Raw genomic sequence first — 11,016 nt, 5'->3', positions numbered from 1 at the left:
GGGTCCTTACTGCAGCTCAAGCTGCAGTTGGATATCATTTGTTTTAAAGGAAATGTTTGGCCAAAATTAAAATTCTGTGAGGTTTTACACCTGTATGTTGTATTTTGTTTCCTAGGAATGATAAAGACAGCTCTTATCCAAGCAATCAGTGACCACATCTGTCAGTCTCCACTAAAGCATAGTCCATGCAGTATTACTAGTGTAAATAAAAAATAATGCAAATGACCACACTTTAATATAATTTAATATACATTTAATATACATGTGTATTTATGTTTTTTTAAAGACGTGTCTTATGCTCACCAAGTCTGCATTTATTTGATCAAAAATACAGTAAAAACAGTAGGCCAAGCTTGTTAAATATTATTGCAATTTAAAATAACTTTTCTAATTTAATAAATGTAAAAATTGTATTGTGATGGCAATGCTGAATTTTCAGCAGCCATTACTCCAGTTGTTTCTTTATATATATATATATATATATATATATATATATATATATATATATATATATATATTTTTTTTTTTTTTTTTTTTTTTTTACTTAGAACAGCATTTGAAACATAAATATTTTGTACCATTATAAATGTCTTCACTGTCACTTCTAAACAATTTAATGCATCCCTGCTGAATAAAATAATTTCTGTTCAAAATAACTTTTGAATGGTAGTGTATATTAAAATTAACATAAATCCCTACATTCAGTGAAAAATATAAAAATAAATTTGTTTTGGTTAATTTAGACTACAATATGACTGGGTCTTCTTAACTGTTGTGTAACAGGATAATGACTTTGCATGGCCACAGATCTGGTGTGCTTTATACCTGTGCCAGGGCCATCGTCAGGGAGGACCACCCGCAACATTGTCCAGAACTTTGATGGACCTTCTCACTGGGGTCAGTAAAGGGGGCTTTCACCTGCACACAGATAGCCAGTAACCAGTCTGAGATGAATTCAGTAAAATACAAAATACTGAACTGAAAAAGTTGTACTGGCTGAAATGATGCAGCAAGTGAAGAAGTAAAGTAATACTATCTACACTTATCTGAGCATATTTATTAAAGATATGATGAGAAAGGTTCTAAGCGTAGGCCTCGCCTGTGTAACTTAACTATATAAACATTACCCAAAATACAAGAAATATTTTAGTCAACCAGTTTATTCAGGGAAAATAGGCTAAAAGTCGTTATTGAATGGGATCATATGCCCAATATTGCCATAAGAAATATATTCACACGAATGTACTTAAATTATAAAATCACAATAAAAAAAAAAAAAAAAAAAAAAAAGGTTTTTGAATAAATTGATAAAATAAACTAGACAGATAACTTACATTCTGGGCAAGTTTTTTTTTTTTTTTTTTTTTTGAAGGTACTGTTATATCTATATGCAGCTGTGGCCTAATGGTTAGAGATTTGGACTTGTAACCAGAAGGTCGCAGGTTTGAGTCTCGGTGCTGGCAGGAGTTGTAAGTGGGAGGGAGTGAATGAACAGCGCTCTCTTCCACCCTCAATACCCCATGACTGAAGTGCCCTTGAGCAAGGCACTGAACCCCCAGTTGCTCCCCGGGCGCTGGATATATAGCTGCCCACTGCTCCGGGTGTGTGTTCACGGTGTGTTCACTTCTCACTGCTGTGTATGTCCACTTGGATGGGTTAAATGCAGAGCACCAATTTCGAGTATGGGTCACCATACTTGACAAATGTCACGACTTTCACTTTCAGTAGCTATACAGACATTTTTTAGCAACTGTTTAGGCAGTGACGATTTCCGTGTTCCTACGCATCGACGCATGAGCAGTGATTTGAATCATCTGGCGGGTCTTTCTGCTCCATATGTGTAGACTACAACCACAGGGCTACAACATTAGCGGTCTTCTTAAAATTTCATTAGATTTGTACAGACAGACAATTCACCTGACCATATAGCAGTCCTGCGTAAATGACATATATACAAATTTTTAAATGTTAGATTTTTTTTTTCCAGTCAGATGTCAGGACCAGGATGGGCTGTGCGTTTACAGGAGTGGAGACACTGGGGAAAGAGCTCTTAATGTATTTTGGCTACAGAGCTCTCAGGTTTGTTGGGAAAAACAAAAAACAAATCAATTATATAAGGGTAGATTAATAAATGCAATATCTGCTTTCTGTTTTTAATGATCATTTTATGTAGTGATTTATTAGAAGATGAACACCAAATGTTAGTTTCTTTCCCCATGAAGGCAAATTGAAATTTTCTGGCTCGCTTCCAAGAGCCCTGTTTAGATATGAAAAGCACTGAAGTCATGAAATTATATTCTGATTTATGATTACATTACGTTGCTGACTGTAATGACTGTATTTTTGGATATCTTAAAGGGCAACTGACAGTATAGGAATAAAGTCAAAACCCCACCAGCATTTTTGATGATTTTCACTAAAATTTTATGGCCTCCAGTATATTTTGCTGTATGAATATTTGAATATGCAATACACAAAAATAAAGATCAGAGCCTCTACTTAAAAAAAAAATAAAAAAAAATTATTCTAGCTTAAAGCATTCTTTTTTTTTATCAATACTTGAATATAGGTAGGTTTCATAAAAATGTATAGTTTTGAGCAAAAATGGGAGAAAATCACATTTTTTATCAAAAACTACATCTGGATAATATTCAGTATGATTATCAAAGCATAAATCAAGTAAATCGCTTCCATCAACACCTCCAAAGCTTGCAAAGACATATACTGTACCACTTCCTGGATCAGCATTTTACTCCATAACATTATGCAGTTTTCATTTATATGCTGTATATTGCTGATAATCTCATTATTTTTAATATGCATCTGTTTACATAAGAGATCGCTCGTTTCTCCGTCCTGTTCACGTGTGTTTTTGTTCAGGTTTTGTACTCAATCAGAAGATGTGTAATAGCCCCCCCTAGTGTATAACAGTGAAAACACGAAACGTCGTTAAAACTCGTCTTTGGCAGGGAAGCCTTGTCTTCTAAAAGACGAGATAACTCATCAATGGTGGGGAAAGAGTTAATGTTAATGTTGTTGATGTCATTAAGATTTGTAAGGTTGCAAATGTAAAATATTTACATATTATTTACAAAAATTTCAGAACATGTGCACTCACTCACTCACACACACACACACACACACACACACACACACACACACACACACACACACACACACACACACACACACACACACACATAGGATAATTATTACATTTAATCCTGGATTAGATTGCATCTTCATCAAAATTCTTTCAAAGATGTACATCAGCTCATCAAGTGCAGGTCTTAAGTAGGCAACTTCCCTGTCGCAGAAACACTCGCTATGCTGGATTAAATTCCTGGCTATCATAACTCAGCATGATCCAGACAGCCTGACTCTTTTCGTTTTTACATTGAGCCTTTAAAGATTCTGACTCCTCAGGGAATAATAATTCTGTTTGCTTCCCCTAGACTCTCAGAGGACTGTGAGCAGAGAGTAAGAGCCATGGAGGCTCTCGATATCTGTTTGACCAAGTTTAGTTTCTCTGAGGCGGTGGAAGCTGTAAAGAGGGAGAGTGAGAGAATACTGTGTGATGTTCTGTTGGATCAGACTGTCTTACCTGGTGTAGGAAACATAATTAAAAACGAAGCAGCGGCCTTAACCCGGCTGTCAAGGTACAATTTGCTGTGTGCAGTACCAACACAAAAAAGTCAATATCTCTGTCACATGGTACAGTTGAATGGATGTTTTAAGCCTTGTTTAAAATATTTTTAGAGTGTTATTTTTCAAATAATTCTTCTGTGCTTTTAAAGGTCAATCATTTGACAAGAGAACAAGTTCACATCTTGTGAACCTAAAGAGCCCACAAAGCTGGAACATTCACCTTTGAGTCGGGACCTGATCCGCTACCCCGCAACAGTTTTAGCAAACCCCTGCAGGAAATAAAGATGAATCGCAAGACTGCATTTGGGACCACCACTCTAGTCCTAACCAACCTCAGTGCAAAACCTGACTCTGCTTCAAGTCCCGCCATTAACCAGGCACACACACTGGAGACAATGAGTGGTCAGAGCACACGCAGCACATGGCAGTGGAAGAGTCCCAGTAATGGCGTGAGTGGGATGCAATTCAAAGGCAATGAGCCCTATAAGAGAGAATCTCCAGCAGACCACAGTCAGCCTAACAAGAGAATGAAAACCATGAATGGAGCACTTTCTGGAGGAAGCATGTAGCACATTGGATCCTCAAGGTGAGCGAGTACAGTTAGTGCTTCACCTATGAGATGTATTAGTGAAATACTAATGTTTTTATTCATTAATATTTTTTGTAACCGAAGAATACCAGTAATTTAATTCTACAGGACACCTAAGGCTTTTTTTGTGTTTTTTCCATACATTGAACATCAATATGGTTCATGGCTTTTTAATGTTGTATTATTAAAAAAAATATTTAGAATATATTTTATGTTCAGCAGATGGGGGGAAAAGTCATTAAAAATAAATTGACATTTTTTAGTTGAATAATTACTTTGAATGAAGTTGGATGCAAAATGTAAAATAAATAAAGCTGATTTTGAATAACAGAATCTTAATGTATCTCACCACAACTAAGTAGGGGCACACAGAGTAATGACACATCCCTACCCCCAACCCCCTGCTGCAAAAGTCATCACCGACCATGCACCCTGAGAGTGGTCACTAAGGAAGGAGAAAACAAAGGCAGGCAGTTCTACACCTGCTCTCTGCCCCGGGAGACTCAATGTAACTTATTTGAGGTAAGAAAGAATGAACCTATGTAAAATAAATACATTTTTATTTTTAAATCAATTAGAAATAAATTGAAAGTTTGAAACATAAACTATAATTAGTAGTTTGTACTCCTATATACTTGCAACGGTGGGCAGACCTGCATTTTCCCATGTGTCATCATGGCAAACGGACTCTTATGAAGACTGTTCTAAAACTGGGACCAAAAAATGGCCACAACTTCTATACATGCCCAAATAAAATGGGCAAGCAATGTAATTTCTTCCAGTGGGCTGAGAACGGCCCTGGCATCTCAATTCTGCCTGGCTGCTGAAACCAAGAGTTGGACATGACAACCTTTAAATGCTTTTGAAGCAATGCTTGCTTTTTAATGTTGAGATGATTAAAACATAAGTATGTGATTTATCATAGTAAATCTTTAAATTTTTTTGGGTTTGTTTTATAAATTAAGCATTTCCAATTTCTGTCTTTCCCTTTGGTTTCAGTGGAAACATGTACCACTGCAAGTTATAAACATCCTAGACCTTAACATCCTTCATAGATCTTAAAAAATGTTTTAAGAAACAAGCATTAGATATTAGCATTTATTCACCATATCCACCAGTAGTATTGGCACAAATAATTGCTCCAAAAAAACTGGGGTATTACTTCTTGATTCTGGAGATGGCCATCTTACAGGCAATGGTGGGTTGGGCTCCATTTCTCATTAAATCAACAGCTAGAAAACTTTGACAAAAATAAATAAATAAATAATAATAAATCAATAAAAGCCATCAATTATGGCTCATTTCCACCAAGCGGTATGGTTTAGTACAGTACAGTATGATTCGGTACACCCTGATCCGGCTTGCGTTTCCACCGCCAACAGTATAGTTACTTGACAGGTGTGATATGCCGGAAAGCTGCAATCGATGTCATTCTCGTGCTAAGAAGAAAGCACGACATTGGCTGTGTGTATGTGTGTGGAAATAAAAAAATATAAAATCCACTGTTATGTTTTTGTCTTTGCACACTCTGAAGTAAACAAGCCCAACATGCATGAACAGCATGGCAGTATGAGTGAAGGAGATGCTTCATTCCCCTTTGTCATTTCCCCTTGATGATTCTCTGTTAACCAATCAGCGTTCTGCAGTCGTTCACTATTTTGGTACAATTCATAACCTCTGACAATGGAAACAGAAGTAATTCCGTACTGTACCGTACGTTACCGGTGGAAACGAGCCAGTAGAAGTTTCAGTAATCACACATTTAATTTATCAAAGCAGTTCATATAAAGTGATCTCTGAAGACTGGTGATTAACTAGGAAGGAAGCGCATCATAATGTCTCCATCCCCTGTGGTAGCTGCTCACCCCGCTGTGCTGTCGGCATAAGCTCCGGCTCCAGCCACTGGTGAATCACCTACAAGACTACAGATCAGCACGCATAAACTTTACTACAGCTCTATTGACAAGTGACTGGAAACCATTTATGTCTGTAAAGCTAAAGCTCAGTGAACAAGGTTCTTGAGGTTCTTTTTTTCTTCCGGTTTTAAACACTCATGAATTCTGGCTGGAACAGTTGAGGCATACAATACTGACAGGCTGTCATACTCACCCTGGTATCTTATGTGTTGCTCCATTGGTGGACGTTGCAGCAGCCACCTGTCCGTTCTCACTAATTGCAACCGTTCCTAATGAGAATTTATGGTAAGAATGTAATGCTAAGATCATATGCATCAATGAATTGAATCAAGCAATGGTTTTCAAACATGTCCTCAAGGCATTGAGCCCATTTATCATGCTTCCTTTTCATTATGCAAATTAAAACTAATGAGTTTGGTACTCTGTGGTCAAGTCCATGTCTGCATTCAGAAAAATGCATTTGTATTTAAAGATTTTTTATTTATTTTTTTGTCTAAAGACTGATAATTTTGTCTGACCAGATTATTATCATTTCAAAAATGTGTCATACCTTGCAATAAATAAGAATCAACAGTTACCAATTGTGTCATGAGAATTGGGGTCAAAACTTCCCTTCAGATTCTTTGGCCTCCATGGCTTGGCTTTGGGCTTGTATGGCCCACATGATTCGGAAGGCTCTGGAAAAACATTTTGTAAAAATAAAAAGGTAAAATAAATATAACTGATTTTTCTTTCAATTACCCTTTTATCTGGGACACACACTCATAAGAAAAATGGTTCTAAACAGTACCAGAAAAGGGTTCTTCAGCTTGTAACAATAGCAGAATCTTTTTTAGTGCTAAATAGATCCCTTTTTATATGGTTCTATAAAGAACCATGCATTAAAAATGCTTTATAGGACCTTAATGGTGTTATAAATAACATTTTTAATGATAGTTTATTTTCATTAATATTAGTATATTAACATATTTATATCATTAATTAATATTATTTGTATATATTATTTATTAATATTGTTTTTTAATCTGCCTGATATTACAATATCCTGCAGTATCTGTTAGGGTTTTACATAAAAACAAATACAACGTGTCAATTAGGTACTTTTATTTTTTAATGACGTGAATTTGTACCAAAAATGACAGTGCTCTAATAACAGTTATTAGCAGAATACATTAATAAATGGCAATTGGCATTGAACATAAATAAATACTTAAAGTAAAACAAAACAGAAACTGGAAATAGTGAAAAGAAGACCAAGTTCCAGTGAAATACTGTAATTTCATAATCCTCTATGATGCCGGTAAGTCCATTATTATGTGTATTTTGGTGTGATTGAGTGGCCGTTTCTCTCTGCAGATGATGAGGTTGTAGGATGCAACAGCATCTGAAATACACAATTGAGTTCAGAGTAAAAAAAAACGGGGGGCCATGAATTAAATATTTTTGTTACTTACTTTTTGGTGAAGAGGAGAGACGTATCCTTAACTGAACAGGGCTGCTCACACTTACATGTTCTCTTACACTGAAAAGAGAAAAAAAACATGATTTGTAAACCAGATACAATATTAAAGTTAAATTTGTATTTAAATTTAAGAATGAAATAGTTTACCTGTTGAGTGTGTTGACAGTCGGATCAATGAACTTGGTAACTAAGTAATGAAGTGCTTGACAGTTACAGATTTGAAAAACAAATGGGCGGGAATAAAGAACCCTAAACTCTGACAGAAAGAACCATTTCAGCATTTCAGCAATGGTTTTTCAGGATGCTATGGTTCTAAATAGAACTGGTTCTACACAAAGAACCTTTAAAGAACCATCTTTTTTTAGAGTGCTGAAAAAAGTTTTTTTTTACTACTTTAAAATTAGAATTATGAGCAAGGCTATTTCTATTTCTCTGATTTGCTTTATCCACCTTAAAGTTTTCTGGGGAAAGATTCTGCTTTTTGAAGTTTTGATTAATTTGGCCAACAGTATGCAGTATGCAGACCAACAACAACAACAAAAATGTATTCAGAGCATTGTTTCGGATATTTCCATATGGGCTTTGATTGCGCCAACAGCAGAATGTTGGTATCAACCATTGTATTCTTCATAAATCTCACTATGCATTATTCATTGTTTCACTGTGCATATTTTCTTGTCAGTGATTACACTGATATCCTTCCAAAACTTCTCAGCAAAGTCTGCATGAATTGAGGTAAACATGACTCTGCTTCTCACTGTACACTAGTGTCGCACGGTATTTACCGTATAGCTATCTGCGCAGCACAGCACTGCTTAAAATTATGACAGTTTAGGAGTGAATAAGAAACTTGCAAGAATGAGAAAATAGAGTGCGGGATGTGCTTGATGTTAAAAAGAGTTATTAAGCGCAATAAACCTCGAAAAGCGCTATCACACACCCTAAGCGCGTGCACGAAAGTCTAGCATGTGATCGCAATTTCAGATCTCTTTCAGCAGTTGGGCTACTGGGCTTCAGCGGTCAAATACACACACAATCATGTTAAAATGCCCACCTTGGTATATGACTGAAATGAACGTAAACAGCTGAGAAAGAAAACGTGTGTATCAATAAAGTGGGTGCCTGCAGCTCTTAAAAGTGACAGCAGATTAACATTCCTTCCTGCTGCTGTCTACAGTGTTAATCTACAAAAATAGAAAATCACTCACTAATCTTGACTAACATTACTAGCTTTAATAGGGATAAATGTTTGCATGTTTCATTCAAACAGTGAAGACTATGCAGTGCTTACTTTTACATTTTGTTTACTTTATTCAGTTTCTGTATCATCTCTTTCTTGAATGCTACTGTTAAATAGACATACTGTACCTGTCACATTTGTGTCTTTGTTTTATTAAAATTTTCCTCATACTTCCCACTCCCATCTAATTCCCAATTATTAATAACAACCATTTAAAAAAAAAAAAAAAAAAAAATCTTTCAAAGGTGTTTGATACATAAATGGTTTATCTGCCACAGATCATCTTCTAAACCAACACTCTAAAAAACTGCTGGGTTAAATATAGACAAACCCAGCGATTGGGTTTTTATCAACCAACAGTTGGGTTAAATGTTTAACCCAACCATCTGGACAGCAACCCAACCGCTGGGTTTGTCCATATTTTACCCAGCTCTGGGTTGGGTTAAATGCATGTTAAATGCATGTCTACATTAAAACTTTCTAGGATGCTTTTGATTGTACATTTATCGTTTATTTTTTGCAACCAAAATAAATTTATGTATAGACTTAAACAGTAACTATGCAAATTATAATAACAAAAACAAAAAGGCCAAACTCTTAGTTAATAGTGAATATGTGTTCCCTCATCTAAAGTGTCTTTGTTGTTTGTCTATATAATAATTTTTATTTCAGTTTGTTTTAGTTTTAGTTATTTTAGTACATCAAGTTAAATTAAATGATAATAAGAAATGTTGCATTGGAAACTCTGAAATACTATAAAATGTTATATATATATATATATATAATATATATATATATATATATATATATATATATATATATATATATATATATATATATATATATATTTCAGTTAACATTATTTTATTTCAAGTAACGAAAATGATGTTTTAGAAAAGTAATGTTTTAGTTTTAGTTAACTATAATAACCTTTTGAATAGTAATTAAATATTAATACTGGTGATGTATGCTCATGGCATCCTTTATTTTAGTGCCAAAAGTGAAAATATTGTTCTACTGAAGTTATGTCACAATGATTGTGAGTGTGTGTTTGTTGTTTAAACATGTCTTTTTATTTAAATTGTGTTAATCTATACCAAATTGCATTATTTTGTAATGCAATATATTAACATAGTACAACTGGACTTTTAACCTGATATATAAATTAAATACAATAATAACGTATATATTACAATAAATCTTGTAGGAATCTCAGCACAGAACCTATGCAAAAAATAGGATAAAAACGGGCACAGTTATGTGTCTTGTGATTCCTCTTATATGCTAAACATGACAGCATTAGTACATACAGTACAGGTTTTGACAAAGTGTTGCTCCAACCAGAGAAAGAACGCAAAGATATTGAATTTGCTGTTACATTATTCATAGGAGGAGTATACAGTTTTATACCACATTTTATTCATGGATTTGCCCTCATACAATAATGCCTTGTAAAAGAGTCTGTATGCAACAGAGGGCTGTGCTGGAGCTTAGAGGAGGACAGCTCTGAAAGGCCAATAGAAAGAGTTATTAAATACACAGAGAACAGGGGCAGATCTAACATTACTAACTTAAAGTGACAAAAGCAAAATCTCTACAAATGTAATACAGAGCCAAACAACAATTTCTTTATAGTAATAATGTAATGTAGGTTTACCAGTATACCAAACAAACAAGAAAAAGACCTGTCTTATATTACAGAAAACAAGCAATGTCCTAGAACATTATAAACATGGTTAACATCTAATATGTTTGGAGTTTGGACACTCACTCAAAAGAAAATGTATGTTTGCATTGGGAATGTCCCTTGACACAATAGGAGAACACTTACAGTAGCAACATTCACCATACAGAAAACATCCCACATCCTTAGAAAGCATTCAGAAACACACTAATGGAACTCTTTGCCATGAAGAGTGACACAACTATTGATATTTACATTTAATATTTACATTTTATGTTATCTCAGCCTTATTCCAATTAGCAGAAACGGTTTTAATAGCTTTTATTAACAATAACATGGTTCTTTTTGGTCTTAAAGGGTGAAATAATTGATTTCCTCTTAGGGATAAATTAAATTGTTTTTCTTATATGGTTTAATGAGAAGCATTTGAGTAAAAACCAAAAATATTACAAATGTATTTACTAATTAAAAAGTGAT

The 11,016-nt window shown here is 34.6% G+C and overlaps 1 pseudogene; it reads left to right on the top strand.

Annotated features, from left to right (window-relative positions):
• The first annotated feature begins 2,005 nt into the window (after positions 1 to 2,005).
• Positions 2,006 to 5,064, top strand: LOC122147524 (annotated as a pseudogene).
• The last annotated feature ends 5,952 nt before the right edge of the window (positions 5,065 to 11,016 follow it).

Source organism: Cyprinus carpio, chromosome A14, assembly GCF_018340385.1.
Source record: "Cyprinus carpio isolate SPL01 chromosome A14, ASM1834038v1, whole genome shotgun sequence".
In the NCBI taxonomy this organism is placed as follows: Eukaryota; Metazoa; Chordata; class Actinopteri; order Cypriniformes; family Cyprinidae; genus Cyprinus; species Cyprinus carpio.
This window is presented reverse-complemented; position numbering and strand designations above follow the sequence as displayed.